Genomic DNA, 19,369 nt, shown 5'->3' with positions numbered 1-19,369 from the left:
GTACCGATGTGTAAAGTTGTATAAGCAAATACCATATTAGCTAGGGCTCCTTGTGTTTGCCAAACACATGGTACACAAAGTAAGCGTGTATCCCCCTCAGGATTAATGTAATTATACCCTCAGGTGTTACAGATTACAGCAATGGAACGAAATGTATCACGGAAAACTTTCTTTGTAATTCAAAAATCTTTAAAAAAATAAATGTTTTAAGTACAAAATTAATCATTCAAATACGTGTACTGTAACGCTAAACTGTGCGTCTTGTTGTAAGATAATTCTGTGGAAGTTTCGTAGTTATCGTCCTCTGTAAGCAAAGTTCTGCTGAAGTCAATGTACTTATCTCATCATAAACGAAAGTGAAATGCTTTGCATATAGATATCGTAGTTATTACGTACCTTACAGTGTTCAAGAAAGTACTATAATGTGACGTATTGTTGTGCTACGAAAAAGGCTGTCTCATTGTAGCTATATCACAAAAGTTACTACTAAAACATGTTTTACTTTCCAGAATAATACAGAAAAACTGTGCAGATATAAAACAGATACACCACAAAAGCAACAATGTAAATTGTGTCACATATTAGTAGCGTCGTGATATAATCGTGTAGCTATCAAAGAAACCAAATGCTAAGTCATCTTTAATCTTACCGAATGTACTTCAAATAAAGAGTATCTTTTCAAGTAAACCAAAATGTTGCATTAAAATTTCATTAGCAGTATAAGTTCTAAGTATGTAAGCCTGATAGTCGTTACGTAATTGTGCAACTAACAAGCAAGAATGTACACACACAATAACACTGTGTCGTCTGTTCACAACAACAATGCATTCGTAATTTCTGTTTAAACAAGTTCTCTTGGTTCTTGAGTGGATATTTAACCTGAAACATTCTTGCATATTAACAGTTTCTTAAGTCTGACAAAGCATGCTAGAAATGTGAAGTGAAAAGTTTTATGGCAAAGACAAAGTTAAAAAGCAGATTATCTTTCAATAAACGGTTTTACATGTGAAATGTGGTGTAAACCTTTACTCTTCCTACTATGCAAAGCTCGAGCTTCAACGGAATTATCGTGTCGTATACGTCGGTAAAGAATGCTGGAATTTTTCTCAAGGTTAGCGTCTATGGTATTTTTCTCTGAGCCAGCAGGCGCAAGCGGCTGCCTGCGCTGCGAGTCATTGTCTGTCTCTTTGTTGGCGCGCGTCGTTATTTGGATTAGGAGACCTTGTCGAGAGGGCACTCCCCTGTTTGAATCCCGCCGGTTCTGATGAAATTCAGGTCTGTCGTTATGATTATATCGTCTGTCGTCATGTCGGTAGTTCCTGTAGTTTCTTTCTTGTCAGTTAACTAGTGGAGAATTTCTTCCTGAATTATCACTGCATGGTGGACCGTTGCGTCTGAAGTTATTCTGTCTCCCGTGATAATAATAGTTTTGGTTTCCATATTGTCTGTTTCTGTGATTGTCTCTGTCATATTCATTACTATGGAAATGCGATCTTTCTCTGTAACTATTACTCCGCCAGTGGTTGTCATACGGGTGGTGTCTGTTTTGGTCACGATTTACGTTGTAAGAATAGCCTTGTCGTGTCCAGTTATGATTTCTATCATCCCGGAATTGCGACGGATGTGACCTGTAATTGTTGTGTTCCTGTTTTCGCATTCCGCGATTGTCAGTGCCAATTTCTAATTCTTGTAAGAGTCCCTGAAACGCTTCAGTGTCGTCTTTGCAACGTCCTGCCAAAATAATATGTCGCAAATGTTCAGGTAATTTGATTAAGCAAATGCGGATGAGCTCTGAGGGGCTGTATGGGTTTGACAGGTACTGATTCTTGTGCAACATGTCTTCAAAATATTTCACAAGACTGGAAAATTTGGATTATTCGAAATGTTTCATCATTATGATGCTATGTTTTAATCGGTCTTGTGTAGCTTGAGACCAATATGCTGAGAGGAAGGTATGATGAAATTCTCCTTCACTGTGGCAATCGTGAATGACCGATCGCATTCTTACATCTGATTCATTCTCTAAATAGCCACACATACATTCTAATCTGTGCTCTAATGACCAGTTGGGAGGAAAACAATGAGAGAATTGATGAAGCCACGCTTGTGGATGAATGTCGTTGCCGGAATTCTTAAATGTTTTGAATTTACGTGTAGTAACAAACAGCTTATAGTCAAAATCATCATGTCGGCGAGTCGCATGTCGGTCATTGTTACGTCGTTTCGGCGGTTCCATCTCAAAACTCGGTGTACCTTGCCAATTTCTTTTATAATTTCCGAAGTGCCCTTTGTTATTATTTAGTGGCTGTTCCGTATTTCTATGTCCGTCTTCCCGTATTGGAGCGCGAGCGTCCTCTAAAATATGTAATTCCTGTATTACCTGTGTCAACTGATCTCATACTTCCCGGATTTCTCTTTGGTGTTGCGTATTAATTTGATTCTGATTTTGTTTGAATTTCTTAATTTGTTCATACTCTTCTGTGTCAGTGATGGCTACAGGTCTTGTGTCATTCAGTTCATCATCTACCTTTGCATATAAGTTAGTGAACTGATTCGAAAGTTCGGCTACTTTCTCCGATAGTGTACTTATATCCTCAGCGTGTTTTTCTGAACCAAATTTCAGAGTGTCCATTTGTGTTGAAATCGTATCTACCGTGTCCTTTAAGTTTTCCTGATTTTTTGCAAGTTGCGTAACCGAATCGGTAGATGCAACTGAATCAATTTTAGCTTGCAAGGTCTCATGATTTTCATAAACAATAGTTTGCAGTTCTTTTATGGCTAATTCGTGATTCTGTAATGTATTTTCATGCCGCGAAAAAATAGGTTGGAAATGCTCACAAATTAGTGTTTTTACGTCATTACAGACTTTTTGACATTTCGATTCGATTTTATGTAACTCAGTAGTTAAATCTTCACGTGTTTGTTCAAGCGTATGTTCCACTGAGTCTAACATTTGAAGTTTTTGTTCCATTGTGTCTAACTTTTGAAGTTTTTGCTGTGTTTGTCTCTGATTTTGTTCCATTTGTCGCATTAATTGCAATAATAATGTATTAGCGTCTGGAATCTGTTCCTCTATGCTTTTCGGCAGTGCATTTGCACCGGCAACGTTCACATTTTGATAAGCAGAAAATGTGTCTTGACTTATTTGAGAAAACGGTGAGGACGCAAAACCTGAATCTACAGTATTTGCAAGATTGTGTCCTGTCATTTCGGATTCCTGATGCGAGCTGTTGCCGACCGATCGGTCGATAATGCTTCCCTGTTCACTAATTGTTTCACTGCCTACACCATTATTTGCAGCCCGCTCCATTTCCCTATGCACAATTACCAAAATACTACTTTGAACATTAGTTAATTCATTACTCGGCGGCGCTGATAAGCTACGCTCGTCGTCAATATTATTTCTCAGTTTACTTTGGAGCCCAGCGTTACGTTTTTCACACGCCATTATTGTCACAATATTTCACACGACAACACAGAAAAGCTCAATTTGAAGAGCAAAATAAGAAAACACATTAACATAGCATTGAAAATAATACCTCGTTAATTGCAAGCGCAGCTGCGAAATACTTGGTTCAAATGGCTCTGAGCACTATGGGACTCAACTTCTGTGGTCATCAGTCCCCTAGAACTTAGAACTACTTAAACCTAACTAACCTAACGACATCACACACATCCATGCCCGAGGCAGGATTCGAACCTGCGACCGTAGCAGTCGCGCGGTTCCGGACTGAGCGCCTTAAGAAATACTTGATGCAAATCTACATGCATGCCACAACTGTTTTACTGTACAAGAATGAAAAACTACAACTACAAAGGCAATTCTCTCTACAATTACGCGCTAGCAATGAACAAAGGCTGCACTCATTGCACAAACTACAAGAAAAAATCAGAAGATTCCAGTGAGGTATCCTCGGCTAAGGGTCGACATATGAAACGTCCCCTTAGAAAAATTATACATGACTGTGCTTAAACTGACACACAATATTTTTTTTAGCGTAACGCAATCTGACTTTCAGTAATCCCTACAAGAGAATGGCCCTGACTAAATTAACCTATACGTTTCACAAATCACTTACCTCACAAAAATCTTCGTTACTCGAACTACTGCAATACAGCGAGTGCTACTACTGCCATCTAAATAAAAGATTCAAACTACGGAAGGCACTAACTACTGACAGGCATAGTTAGCAAATGGAAGATTTTAATAGAGAACAAACAATGTATTGACCTTAATAGTCATAATATATATAGCAGTTCATGACATCCATTCTTACAAATGTACTGTTTCTGATGGACACACCTCCAGACTATCCATTCTCAAAAATCGGCCATCTCACGTCCCCACATCCACCACTGCTGGCGGGTCGCCTCCAACTGCGCAACGCTACGCGCTGTTAACATCCAGCTGCCCAACACTACAATGGCAGACAACAATGCAAACTAGCTACAGACTGCACACAGCACAGCCAGTGGTTTTCATACAGAGCGCTACGTGGCGTTACCAATAAGAAAACCTAAATAGCCTACTTACAAGCGGTGTTCCCTCTTGGGCTGCATATCAGTGTAATGTGTGTATGTATTAAACTGGGGACCTAGAAACGACGGAGAGGCTTCGTCCCGCCATAGCCCTCAGTGGTTCACAACCCCAGAACAGGTAACAGCAGTCCACCCACTCCACCCCTGCCCCACATCGAACCCAGGGCTATTGTGCGGTTCAGCCCCCAGTGGACACTGCCTCCCGCCCCCTCCGGGAACTTCTCATACCAGACGAGTGTAAGCCCAAATGTTTGCATGGTAGAGTAATTATGCTGTACGTCTTCGTGGAGACAGTATTTGCACAGCGATCGCCGACATGTGTAACTGGGGCGGAATTAGGGGAACCAGCCCGCATTCGCCGAGGTAGACGGAAAACCGCCTTAAAACCCTTCCACAGGCTGGCCGGCGCACCGGACCTCGACACTAATCTGCCAGGCGGATTCGTGCCGGGGATCGGCACGCCTTCCCGCTCGGGAAGCACTGCGTTAGACCGCGCGGCTAGCCGGGCGAGCATCTAAATACCTACATCTATATCTCTACACTTCACAAGCCACCTCACGGTGTGTGCCAGAAAGTATTTTGTGTACCTTCGTCCCCCTTCCCTTTCCTGTTCCAACCGCAAATGGTTCGTGGTAAGAACGACTCCTGATAAGCCTCCGTGTCAGCTTGATTATCTCTAATTTTACCTCCTAGGTCTTTTCATGAGATGTACGTGGGATGTACCAATGTATAGGTTCATTCTTCTAGGAGCGAGTGCTCTGGGAACTCTCAGTAAATGTTATGCGGAACGACTCTCACGCAGCGTCTGCCATTGCAATTGGCCGAGCACCTAAATGAACCTGTAATGAAACGTGCTGCTCTTCTCTGGGTCTCCCGTATTACCTCTATTAATCCTATCATGTACGTACCACAGAGTGACGAGCAATATTCAAGTATTTGTCGAACAAGGCCTCTGTAAGCTATGGTACCTCTTTTCTGGATGGACTAAATTTCCTGAGAATTCTTCCAATGCATCTCAGTCTGACACCTACCTCACCTGCAATTAGTTTTATGTGGTGGTTCCACTTTAAATCTCTCCTTGCGCATACTGCTAGATACTTTATGGAAGTAACTGCTTCCAGTGATTGTTCTGCAATCGTGTAATCGTACGGTAAAGCGTCTTTCTGTCTATGTATTCACAATACGTTTCGTTTGTTTACGTTAAGGCTAATTGCCTCTGCCTGTACCAAGCATCAACGCTCTGAAGGTCCTCCTGCATTTGTTTACAATTCCAAAGCGTTCTTCATCCACGCATCATCCGTGAAAATCCCTATAAAACTTCCGACGTTATCTGTTAGGTAATTTTTATGTATTGTGAAAAGTAATGGTCCAATTTCCCTTAGGTTACTGCCGAAGTAGCTTTTACGTCTGAAGATTTATCTCCTTTCAGAATGACATGCTGTGTTCTGTTTTCTAGAAACACTTCAGTCCACTCACTCAGTTGATCTGACATTGCGTGCACTCGTGTTTTGCTCATTAGTCGGTAGTCGGCGCTACTGAAATGTACTGAACAGTTCCGGAAATCGAGGAACACGCCAGCAACGTAAGCGCTGGTATCTCCCTTCTTCTGGATCTCGCGGACGAGCAAAGGAAATTTGGTTTCACAAGATTGTTCTTTTCGGAATCCATGTTGATTCCCACAGAGGAGATTCACAGTCTCCAGAAATGTCATAAAACTCGAGCGCAAAACACATCCCAAAATTCTACAACAGACCGGCTTCAGTGACATAGGACCATACACGGTGATTTTTTGGATCGTGTACAAGCTCTAGGGATTGATCGATGAGAGGATACGGACCAAAAAAAGGTCTAATGAACTTATGTCCGGAAATGCTTGGTTTCCATACTAGAGACGATTTATTCAAACATACACTGTTACAGAGACAGTGGTCTAATGCATTCATGCATGTACAGTTACAGTATATGTTGAAAATTGCTTCCATGTGCGTGCGTGTACGTACCGTAGCATGTTCTGTCTCACACGTTCACAACGGCCAGGCTGCATCCGAACAGTTGTCACAGGCAGCATGATGATACGCTGCTCCAGTGTCTCCACATCTGGAATGGGCTCTGCATACACGATACTTTTGAAATGGTCTATTAACCAGAAATCGCACGGATTGAGATCTGGGGAACGAGCAGGCCATGCAACTGGACCCTCTCGTCTGATCCATCGCCCAGGGAAGACGCGACTGAGATGCGCCCGGACGTTGACGGCGAAGTGGGCTGGAGCACCATCAGGTAGTAGTCACCCCTTAGAATCATCAGTGGCACTTCTTCCAGCAGCGGAGGCAATGTTGCCCGGAAGAAACGCAAATAGTTCCGGGCTGTTAGGCGTCGTCGAAGGAAGACTGCTCTCAAAATACGGTCGCCAATTATCCCAACCCAAACATTCTGGCTGCACCGATGCTGATGATTCGCTGTCACCATACCATTGAGATTTTACATACTATCCCACAGACCACTCTTATGAAAGTTGAAGATACCACTCCGCGTAAAGATGGGCTCATCTGCTAGTAGGGTGGATGACACAAATCGCAGAATTGTGGTTGCCTGGTGAAGAAACCAGTGACAAGACTGTTCCCAATGTGGAAAGTCTGTCACTAGTAAGCCCTGCATACGCTGTAAGTGATAAGGATAGTAACAATTGTCATGGAAAATTTTCCACACGGTCGTCTGGCTTAATCTGTACCGGCAGACCAACTACCTGGTACTGACACGGCGGTCGCCTTCCACAGTGTTAATCACATTTTCCTCCAAGTCTGGTGTCCAAACATGACGGGTACGTCCATGATTTCCTGCTTCCTGAATCGACCCTGCCTCAGACGAACGGCGAAACACTGTTGCAAACATTGAATGCTATGGTTGTTGTCGGCAGGGATATGTCTCCTGATACAACCTTGCTGCCCGCCTTCCGTTGCCATTTGCCTTTCCGTAAGTAAACACCACGTCGGCAAGCTGTCCATTCGAATACGGAACAACTGTGTTCAACGCTATATCACATCCACTACAAGATGATTCAAATCAAATGGCTCCAAGCACTATGGGACTTAATATGAGGTCATCAGTCCCCTAAACTTAGAACTACATAAACCTAACCAACCTAAGGACATCACACACATCCACGCCCGAAGCAGGATTCGAACCTGCGACCGTAGCAGCAGCGCGGTTCCGGACTGAAGCGCCTAGAACCGCTCGGTCACAGCGGCCGGCTTACAAGACGAGTCAGCAAGAGAAGTAAATCGGACACAACATTACCAATGACCATGGCATGGGAGGGCGCTAGGGCATGACGTGTGGCAAACAGTACCAGCCTCTATGGAATAACCATGCGCAGTGTGGCTGCATGATACAGCGCGTATTACACCGCAGTCTCTGCAACGAAGTATACATGAATAAATGGTCTTTAGCATGGAAACCATGCATTTCCAGACTTAAGTTCATTAGACCTTTATTGTTCCGTATCCTCTCCTCCATCAATCCCTAGAGTTCGTACACGGCGGAAAAAATCGCCCTGTATAGTTTTATGCGTCTGTTCCACCACTCCTCTTGAAATCGGGAGTGACTTGCACCCTTCTCCAATCCTTAGGAAAGCTTCCCTCCTCCTGCGACTTAGGTGCACCTCTGCTAGAAGAGGAGAAAAAATGGTTCAAATGGCTCTGAGCAGTATGGGACTTAACTTCTGAGGTCATCAGTCCCCTAGAACTTAGAACTACTTAAACCTAACTAACCTACGGACATCACACACACCCATGCCCGAGGCAGGATTCGAACCTGCGACCGTAGCGGTCGCGCGGTTCCAGACTGAAGCGCCTAGAACCGCTCGGCCACTCCGACTGGCGAAGAGGAGAAAGTTCTTTCGTGTATCATGTATAGAATAGTACTGGTATGCCTTAAGGTCCAGTGGCCTTTGCTCTGTTGAATGATTTAAGTTACTTTTCTATCCCATGGTAACTTATTTCGGTATCTGTCATTTTTAAGTTTGTGCCACGACTTAAACGAAGAACCACAGTACGAGCTTCCGCAGTGAAATATATTTGGAAAAAGGCTTTTACTTTAACATCTTTAGGATTGGAATGTAGAAACGGAAGGTAATTTCTGGATTGTTGGTGTAGCACTAATTACAATGACGTGGTGAGCGTCATCCAAAGAAGCCTGCACGAGACCTTTGTGGCACGAGGTAGCAAAACACAAGGAGCGACACAAAACTGGTCTGCGGGGCCCCGTTCACGGAGGCCCTAGTTGAGGTAGGGGCGCTGGCGTCGACCTCTCCCACTGGGAGTCGCAGCGAACTGCCAGTGGCCAGAAGCCCGCGAGCCGGTGCAGCGTTCGTACGCAGTGCGGTCGCGGCGGTCGCAGCAGGGCGAGTGAGCGCAACGGGCCCGGCGTGCGTATTATCTCCGGGGGACTGACGCCTTATCTGGCCGAACACGTTACCTGCATCTTAGATATCGGCCGTCGCCGCTGGACCCGCTGCAGACGAGTGTGTCGTTGGTCATGATCAGCGTCTTCTGAAGGTGAGTGCCGAAATACTGGCTGGGCAAACGTTCTCCTAAGGCTGCGGAAACGTATTTTAGCATACGCCTTGTGAGAATGTATTTTGTTGCATGTGTGCATAATTAATTATGTATCCGTTACTTTTTGTCGAACAAATGACAAGTCTCCTGTGTACTTCAGAAACATATGCGTTTTGCTCACCGGATAACATCAGTGTCTTTCCGCCACTGTGTTTTGCGAGACCTGAAAATTTCTGGTTCTAGTAAACCAACAACCTGTACACGCATTGAGCCTAGTAAATATATATTTTTCCGTGATTTAAATAATAAAACATCATACGAGTTACGGTTTTTTGCGCAAAGCACAACAAGTTTCGAGAATTTATTCTTGTATCAAGTGCAAATATTCACATTGGAATTTTTTGTGATGTTTGCATGTATGGGTTTTCTTATTTTTATTTTATTTTGTTTTATTTATTGCTGCAGTGGCATCTTTGTACCATATTTTGATTTCACGTAAACAAACAATGTGAGCGATGTTTGCATGTGTGAATTTCTGCATAATGAAGAGGGCACAGAGGCGAGCCAAAAGGGGCGGGGGTGGGCTATGGAACTGTCTCTCACTCACCCCAGAACTTCACCTGATTCTTTTTTTTTCTTTTAAATTTACTTTGCAACATCACATTCAGACTGAACAGTCACAGAAACTTACACGCCTTTGTTGTTGCTATTATAGTAGATTAAGAAAACACCTACTTTTGCTCTAGATAGTTTGGAGAAGGCACGGTGGTACAAAATTTCTATGAGTTCAGCCTCCACCCAGACCAAAATCCAATCCTGGATTCGACTCTGAGGAGGCACAGTACCATAAAAATACAAAAAGACGACTGCAGGGCAGAAGTGACAGAACATCACGCTTACAAACCAATAAAAGTACCGTGTTAATATTTGCTCTTGATAATGAGTATAAATTCTCAAAACTCATTGTGCTCTGCTTAAAAAAGGGTAGCTGGCTGAGTTTTATTATTTAAGTCATGAATAATACAGTTGCAGGCTTTCAAAAAGAACACTGATTATGATGAACGAAATGAAATATGTCTTTCGAAGTCTATGCATCTCGTACTTTTGATGTTGGAAAATTTTGTTGAGATATTACGATCTTCTTCAGTCTATCAATATGTAATGAAAATCCTGCAGTGACTCAATAAAAGACAGAAAGTAGTGTGAAATTGCGGTTGTAAACTTTGATCGCTATTAGACCATCTTCTTCGAATTTCGGTGTTACGCTTAAGACTACGGGCAATGAAGGACAGCTGATTTTGGTTAGCAGTGGTTGTCTTCCTATGGTTGAAATGATTTATACTTGACAGAGATGTACTTCTTTTTTTTCTAAATTCGCCTTTTGGAAAATCTCTCTCAGCGTCACTGCTCATAGCACTCTATTTGACAGGACCTTCGGTCTGAGTATAGACTCGTGAAGTTAACGACATAGTGGGAATTGTCTTGCCCGCTAACACAAATTGTGAGGAAGATTGTGCAACCATTAGCAGACAGAGGGCGTGAAAGAGCTTCGAGTTCAGTGAACACCCAAAATAAAGAGGCTGTATACTAACTTTCGTCAACGGAGATGGTTTACTGTTTATGTAATAATCGTTATACAGACGAAGTTGGTGCGTTTTGAAGAATCAATCGCAAAACTGCTATTTTATCAGTAGTCGTAAGGATGAAATCTGATGTCTTCGAGGTCTCAAGTAAAAAAAAAGAAAGAAAGAAAGAAACTGAACATGTGACTCTTGTGTTATTAGCTCCCTTCCTGGAAAAATCCGTTGTACGCCGAAAATATGTTGTGGCAAGAACGAACACGAAATAACGGCTACTTACAGCTGAGGTCACCATCAGACAATACACAGAGCATAAATTGTTTCATTCTGGCCCTATTTACCTCTTGCTTTTCGATTTTTTCTGATTAAAATATTCCACCTTAAACCTCAGATGTTAACTGGTATTCAAAGTCAATATATACCATAACTATGCGCAAAGTCAGTGATGCAGGAGGCAAGGGATTGGACTCGTTTTTGGATTGGGGTTCATACCGAGTCAAGTTCTCTATGGTTTCATTGAATTATTTCAGCCTAATGATAGCACAATACTTTGAACAAGAGAACAGAGTATTTCTTCTCTCAATCTCATACTGTCTAAGCTAATAACCATACCATTTGCCGGACAATAAATCTGGAATCTTAATAAACCAAACAATGACGGTATATCTTCTTAACAGAGTACTTGGCAATTCGTATTCTGAATTTGATACTCATTAATACGATGGTAATTAGAAAATAAAATAAGCTCTAGAAATTTATATATCGTTTACTATCACGCCTCAGTTGCACTTTTTTTTAACATGACTAGTTTCGATCACAATCGAACATCGTCAGATCTGTGTAGTTGTTTGTTCGGGAACTATACGTCAGAATGCTGTCCATATTCGGATGCCGGTATTCTGCTACGTAGTTCCCGCATTAACATGACATGTTGCATACGGAACTACACAGGCCTATAGATGATAGTGTGATCGAAAGTAGTCAAAGGAAAAAATGGACCACGTATAGAAACGCAACAGCTGATTTCTCACGAGACGAGTATGTCTGTTATAGTGAAACTAAACTTCTTTACATAAATTTTAAAACGTACTGCTTGGTCAGGAAACACTACCTTGAATGAAAGAATGAACAAGGTACTGCAGTGGTAGACACGCTTGACTCGTATTTGTGAGGGTCGAGGTTCAAACGTCCATAGGACCAACCTGATTTACGGCTACGGTTGTTTCCCTAGTTGAAAGTATGAAGATTATGGTGCAACAAGCAGTCGACAACGACGACACTGAGGACGGAGAGCAGGCTCGAGTTGGACAAGGGTGCCGAAGAAAAATTTGTCCTTTCCGTTTCAAAGGAAGCATCCCGGCATTCCCATGACTACGAGTCCAGCAGCTTAGACACAGCGCCAGCTCGTTCGGCCAAATTATTTGAGGCAAATGCGCCAAAAACTCTCTGCACAAGGCAATGATTTTTACTAAGGCGAATGCTGGGGTGGTTGATTTGAAATCGACACGGTCATTTCTCTTCCAAAACCGAACTCGTGCTCCATCTGTAATGACCTCGTCGTCGACGGGGTGTTAAACCCTAATAAATTTGGAATTTATGATGTTTCTTTTCCAAATATGTGTTTGAGGATTACTATCAGAGCTACGTTGATCCTCATTAGCGTAGGCAGTAATGTGTGTGTCAGTTCTGCTCACTGATTGTAATGTGGATATGGAAAGAAGTGAAGCAAAATATTGCATGCTGAAGAAATATAGTAAAATTTGTTAACAGTATTACAATACTTCTTATACTACGCAGATACCTTCTGCAATTAAAGTTTCATGGAGGGTCCATCTTTTCACCATATTTTCCTGGAAAATTTAAATGGTTCATTGTTAGTAATGAATTAGTATAATAGGAGGTTAGTGGCTATGTTACTTGTTGGCTTTACGGCACTTGAGGACGTGGACATTGACGCCGTTCCGAAAGTAATTAAAAATGTACTCTGAAAGAAATGAAAAATGTAACTAACGGTAATAATATAAGATTATAGCTAGAGTGAAAAAGAATGATGTTATCGAATATTTAGATCTCACCGTCATCAATAGGACTTCAGATCCGATTCTATCTTTTTTAACTCGCAGTATATTTCTCACAACTTTGGAATGAGATTATATTCGTCTTCTTGTGAGTTTAGGCAGGTCAGTTTTATCGAGTTTAATAATAATTTAGAAATACGTCATTTACCATACCTGGCTGTTAGCGATGCATCTGGCAGTCGTAAGAATTTGCTTCTCCTGTGAGCAGACGAAACAATCGTCTGGCCATGACTCTGGGAGATGGCTCACTGGAACTACAACAGACGACATATTAGTTCACTTTATTACATGAATGAATAAAAAGATTGATTTAACTTGATACGTACCTCTGCTTCCCACATGAGTGCTTGAATATTTACAACTGTCATTGACTTAAAACATCACTTGATGCTCTAATTAACAAACTGTTCTCTTGAAGTACAATGTTCAACATTTACAAAAGCGCATATCCATCTGAGACTTGATTAACTCTTTGGTTCCACTCAATGATGTTGATTGCTTCAGCTGAGGTCAAGAACTGGGTAGAGCGCTTCCACGCTTGGCTCTATATTGATCTCTGTGCGATGGCGGTGCTGTGCTGAGAGAGAGGGCGTGTCTTCTGCAGCCTCTCCTATTCGTCCTTGCGGACAGCAGCGAGGCATCGCTAATGTCTGTGGTATCGATGTACGTTGACGAGGTTGGTGTGGTGCCGTGATCTTTGGACGATACCACAGGTTCTTCTAGCGCGGAAATGTTTCTCCCTCTCTCTCTCTCTCTCTCTCTCTCTTCTTCCTAATCCAGTTAAAATGTGTTGTATCTTGAACGCTAGAGACTTTCCGATGACGGTAGTTTTTTTTTTTTTTCCAGCACCTTCTAACTTGAATTGTGAAAAGACCTGACAGGAAGCCGTAGTTTCCAGAGGAGTGGTAATGGCTGGAGTAAGGAGTGATTGATGAAAACCCCACATTTGCTGCTGAGGTGCATTGACTGAAAGGCACCAACGCTTGAACAATGTCGGGAGCGGCTTGGAGCTGCTCATGACAGCCGGGAGCTTTCCTGGGTGTAGGAGGCACGTGGTGGCCCCTGTGAGGTGGTCGATGTTTACGTGTGTCGCACATTCAGAGTCAGGAGTTAATGATCGTCAGTGATTGATAAGCCATTCTGGTACCACAGAAAAAAATTTGCAGGTGTATTCTCTTACGCAGACATGGAATTATGATTAAGTCATTTCCTACTTTTCTTCTAATACGGATTCACAACTTTCATAAATTTTTTAAATGATGTGATGTTCGCTGTTAGGTGAAACTGTTTCATTAGGATATTTCAGTTTCAACTTTTGTACCATTTCCGAGCGTAAGAGCTAAATGTTCTACAGTATCATGGCATAGAAATGGGTTGAAAACGCTCTTGTAAGGCTGCGCCACTCTTGACGGTATTTATTGGCAATGGTTATTGTCAGTGACATTAGTAGATTTTGTTATTTAACCTGCAGATGTAAGTTAGTCATCGTGAAGAGATAACGATAGACATATGTACATCAAAGAGTAACTAGTCAGGTGTACGTTATTGATAATGTTACTTCATTTTATGAAGTAAAATCTTGAGTAGACTACGTGCAACACAACCCCTCAAATCTGATCTTGCCCCGTGTTCGCCTTCTACCAGTCTTTCCACTCTTCTTTAATTTGTGTCAGTATCTTGCAATTATGATTCATTACACTAATGGTTCTGTAATATACACTCATGTCAGCACCTGCCTTTTTAGGAACTGTAGTTAGAATTACTTACTATATCTACAGGTCTCATTAGCGGGTAAATGTACTGCTATTTCGGTATACGAGACATAGAATGTAGTTGTGTAGAGTGATCAGCTATGCTCAGGTAGTATTCTTGTAGCAAAACAGAGGTAGTGTATGGAACTCTTCCTCGACAGGAACTATATATGACGAATGACACCAAATTGTTTGCCAATATCATTCATGTCCATCTGAACTAGCTCATAAAACTCTACTTTTTTCGACGAACTGGCAAAGTTTTTAACAGAAAAGACTTTCTATGGGGCAGCAAAATTTAATGGTCTAAGTGATGTTACATAGAGCCATAAAGTTATTTCTAGGTACTTTCTGTAAGTTTTTCACAATTACGGTGTCGGCGTACCAGACCTCAAGAACACCTACATAACTACATCTGCTCGCAGTTAAATTTTGATTTTATGGGATTACTTTCCATCATTTTTGAATAATCTAGGCACATAAAAAGGATAAACGTGTTATTTGCCACTGTCTTTGTTGAACTGCTATTAATGGCTCTGAGCGCTATGGGACTTAACTACTGAGGTCATCAGTCCCCTAGAACTTAGAACTACTTAAACCTAACTAACCTAAGGACATCACACACATCCATGCCCGAGGCAGGATTCGAACCTGCGACCGTAGCGGTCACGCGGTTCCAAACTGACGCGCTTAGAACCGCACGGCCACACCGGCCGGCTGAACTGCTATTCCAAGAGCATTTAGTATACCGTTCAGCTATCTAGACAGTGACATTCCTCAAGTGAAAGCACTCACTCGACCGTCATATTCACAGTTTGTAAAATATCGTAAACGTTTCGCTAGTCGACCAATAACTAACACCTCCCAATAGTCGAACCCGTCATTTCTGATCTTCCTCCGTCCTGATGCAAGTATTTATTTCTTGTCTAAAATCACTGCTCGTGGACACGAGCCATTCTGTGGACGATTTCATTTATGGGCGTTATCTAATCTGAAAGAGTGCTCCCTGTTTAATTATCTCGCTGTGAAATGGGCGTTAAACCGTAAGAAGTGCTCAGATATCTCACTTCTTTAAAATAACAATGGTACAATACGTCTAGCTGCGTGTGAAATGGATGAATTGCTATCGTTACTCTAGTATTCTGGTACGATGCAATACCGGCGAGAAGCCGATGGAAAAGTTGTGGTTGGGTGACGAGAAACATTTTAAAATCAGCATCGTCTTAGTGAGGTACATGCTTTCAGCAGCATGGAAACACCTATATCTGTCTGTGGCAGTAACACAAAAACGTGGAGGATATATGATTCGAATTTATCATAAATCCTGAAAGTCCACGCATAAAGCATCAGGACAATAATAATGTGCAGAGAATACTATCATACCGCATGGGCAACAAAAGATTTCATTTGCATGAGTTTCAAATTATGGAAATAGTAGTATTTTGAGGCCGGAATTTGCTACGGGTATGTATGATAATGGTGATTTTCTAAAAACATTTCGCTTTCGAATGAACTATTTTCCACAACACAAGACAACATCCACCTGTTTCCTTTGAACATGTTCGGTACATTCAGAAATAGTTTTTTTTGGTAGCGAACTTTCATGCAATAGCTCAATTGATGAAAAATACTTCTGTCTCTATAGTTAACGAAAAACAGTTATCTAAACGTCATTAGGCAACAAAACTGCTAAACTATTGCTTCATTCCTCATTCCAGATATCAAACGGCTATAATTAAGGTGCAGCTACTCACAGAGATCCAGTGTGGGCTGTAATTGTCATATGGCAGCGAAACTTGGTAGATATTCTAATGCGTTAGTACGGAACAGATTTACGCTGAGAAAAAATTACTTCCACTTTTGACCACCAGGTGCAATTCTGGTGCTGTACAGCATCTCGTCCAGATCTTCGGTACTCATATTGAACAACTCATATAAGCAGCAGTTAATAAAATCAACATTATGTCTTTCTCACTTGTTTGTCTACGTCCCATTCCTACTCCATTACATATGGAAACATTCACAGCGCCGGAGTTGCACCTGGTGGCAAAACTGGAACTACTTTCTTTCCACTGTAAATCGCTTCCGCATTAACGCATTACAATATCTACCAAGTTTCGCTGCCATAAGATAATTACAGTCCACACTGGAACCTCTGTGAGTGGCTGCTTTTCACTTAAAACCCCCTGGTATTGAACCAGCTACAAACAGAGGAAAAAGCTTCAATATTTCTATGAATCACTTAACAGGTTGTTATATTGACAATTTTCAGACAACAGTTTCTGAAAAGAAATGATATTGTCGTATTAGTAACACTTAAACATTAAACACTATTTACTATTTTGCTTCATTCAATGTGCATTTACAACACGTCACTGACTGCCAAATGTAATTAACTTGCCTAATCTTTGCCTCATCTTCACTAGCCAGTTCTTCAGCATCTATATCCAGTGTGTTACCGAAGTCAGCGTACCCTGAATAATCTTTTCTTTTTATTATTCCACACGAATTACTTTCTAGTTGACATGCTAGTTGATCCTAGGAGAAGGGGTTTCAGTCATCAGGTACTGGAGGTTAGCCCTCACCTGTAGAGAGTACTAAAACAAAGACAGAGGGTCTAAATAGACTTCGAATCACTCTCTGTGAAAGATTGTACGGTGGTAAACCAGTTTTTTTTTTTTTAAGTGTTGTGACTTTGGACGTACCGAGCGGTCTAAGGCGCTGCAGTCATGGACTGTGCGGCTGGCCCCGGCGGAGGTTCGAGTCCTCCCTCGGGCATGGGTGTGTGTGTTTGTCCTTAGGATAATTTAGGTTAAGTAGTGCGCACGCTTAGGGACTGATGACCTTAGCAGTTAAGTCCCATAGGATTTCTCACACACACACACACACACACACACACACACACACACACTGTGGACATACGACTAACACCTGCAGGAAGGTGGATGTTACCTGTACCAAGTGTGACAATAAAGGACACAACCGCACTGAGTGTACATCCGAGGCTTGCGTCTGCATCCCCTGCAAATACAGAGGCTGTCTCTGCAACAAAACAAAAGGAGGCGATTGTCAAATATATAAACATTGCATGACCGGCTCCTGGGCAGTATAGACTACGGCAGCTAAAATCAACACACATACGACAAATATGAACAGACAAAGCCACTCACCCAAACACATATATACGGAACACCGTCAACAATACGCAATTTCCTGGAGAATACAAATGAGTCTTCTGCCGGAAAATGACGACAACAATGAACTCATACCGCCCCTAACACACTCAGTAACTTTACAGGGTAGCTGTATTAATACGATAGAATATATAGATGACACAAGAGCCGGTGGCTCCATCCCCTACAAGGTGGCAAATCAAATCAAAAGACAATTGCACAACCGGATAAGCTTCCGAATGACTTTAAAGCAGAGGATAGATAAGCTGCTCACAAGTTCATCCAACCGAAGAACATCACTTCACACATACACAAGACGCGCACACAAACCGTAATCATCATTACATGGAAAAACCTACGACACACGTAAATGTGAACACGACATCAAAGCAGTCAAATTTGCGTCGGGAGGCATTCTCCACCCCGGACTAAAGGAACAAGGAATAGACAGATACATAGAGCTTGAATCAATAGACGCCGAAACAATCAGGTCACAAACCAATACAAAACCCAAAACTACCGAACTCAGATTTATAAAAGTAGACAAATTAGATGAAAATTTTTTGGGAGACACGTGTGACAATTGCAACGATGTCAACGTGCATTGAGAAACACCACCACTCCAAACATCAACAAATACACCATAACACACAGTCAGTCCAACACAAATCACCACCGACGCCGATACCACACCAGCAAGCACCGACAACATCAGTGAAAAACGTGTGAAAGAAAAAAAGGATTGAAGAAGCATGTGACAAAATGAAGTGTAACTGTGTGACATCCCAAAGAGATCTTAGAAAGTCTCAAAATCAGCGGCTAAGACCAAACCATAATCCGTGTAGTACCGCCGCAGAAACCGCAACAGAAATCAGTTCCAACATGAAGACAGCTGCTCCTAATTATGATAATTTGGAATTTAACTTACTTTTAAGTAGGCTACAGATAAAAGAGAACAGCAGACAGCGTAGCGGATGCTAGTAAGATTGTGTCATACAAAGGGTGATTCTCTCTGTTTTCCAGTAACTGAGCAGACAGACAGAACCATCCTAAGGACAGAGAATATTCTTACATTAGCAGAGCCGCTGCTCAACCTCATGCTTCAGGTCTACCTGCGCACGTCAGAACCATTCGACTTGGACAAAAAATATAGAGATCACGTAAAAGCTCACAGACGAACATATTTTGATTACTCACAGACAGGCAGTAAATGTTTTACACACGTAAAGCACCCAGAACACATAGACGAAAATGAATATCTTACAACATAAAAAAAACAGTACGACAGTCAGCTCGGAAATCCCTAAAATAGCACAACACTTGCAGGCAGACATTATGTACTTACAAAAACCTTATAACAGAAATGGGAAAGTAATTTGTCTACCAAAACGTGCTATCACAATAACTGGCAGCTAGAACTTATAACATAATTAAGGTAACACAGTTATGCAATCAACATTTAGTTACCACAGATATAACCAATGGGAACGTTACAATGGTCACTTTATCCATGAACGCCCAATACAGCCATCAAATATAACCGTACGCAGACCACATCAGAGACCTAATCATGTATGACACAGGCAAAAATTAGTGGTAAATGATGACATTAATTCATGATCAACCCTCTGGAACTCACATAGAACAGAGGACAGATGACACATAGTCACCGACCTTATATAAGAAACAGAA

The 19,369-nt window shown here is 41.9% G+C and overlaps 1 protein-coding gene across 1 annotated transcript in view; it reads left to right on the top strand.

Moving 5' to 3' along the window:
* Positions 1-8,918: 8,918 nt before the first annotated feature.
* The window catches only part of LOC126481973 (adenylate cyclase type 2-like), a 515,598-nt gene continuing 505,147 nt past the window's right edge, over positions 8,919-19,369 (top strand). The window contains exon 1 of the mRNA XM_050105938.1: positions 8,919-9,095. The gene's annotated coding sequence lies outside the window, so the exon portion shown is untranslated. The remainder of the gene's footprint in view (positions 9,096-19,369) is intronic.

The sequence above is a fragment of the Schistocerca serialis genome, chromosome 5 (assembly GCF_023864345.2).
Source record: "Schistocerca serialis cubense isolate TAMUIC-IGC-003099 chromosome 5, iqSchSeri2.2, whole genome shotgun sequence".
NCBI classification, from domain to species: Eukaryota; Metazoa; Arthropoda; class Insecta; order Orthoptera; family Acrididae; genus Schistocerca; species Schistocerca serialis.
This window is presented reverse-complemented; position numbering and strand designations above follow the sequence as displayed.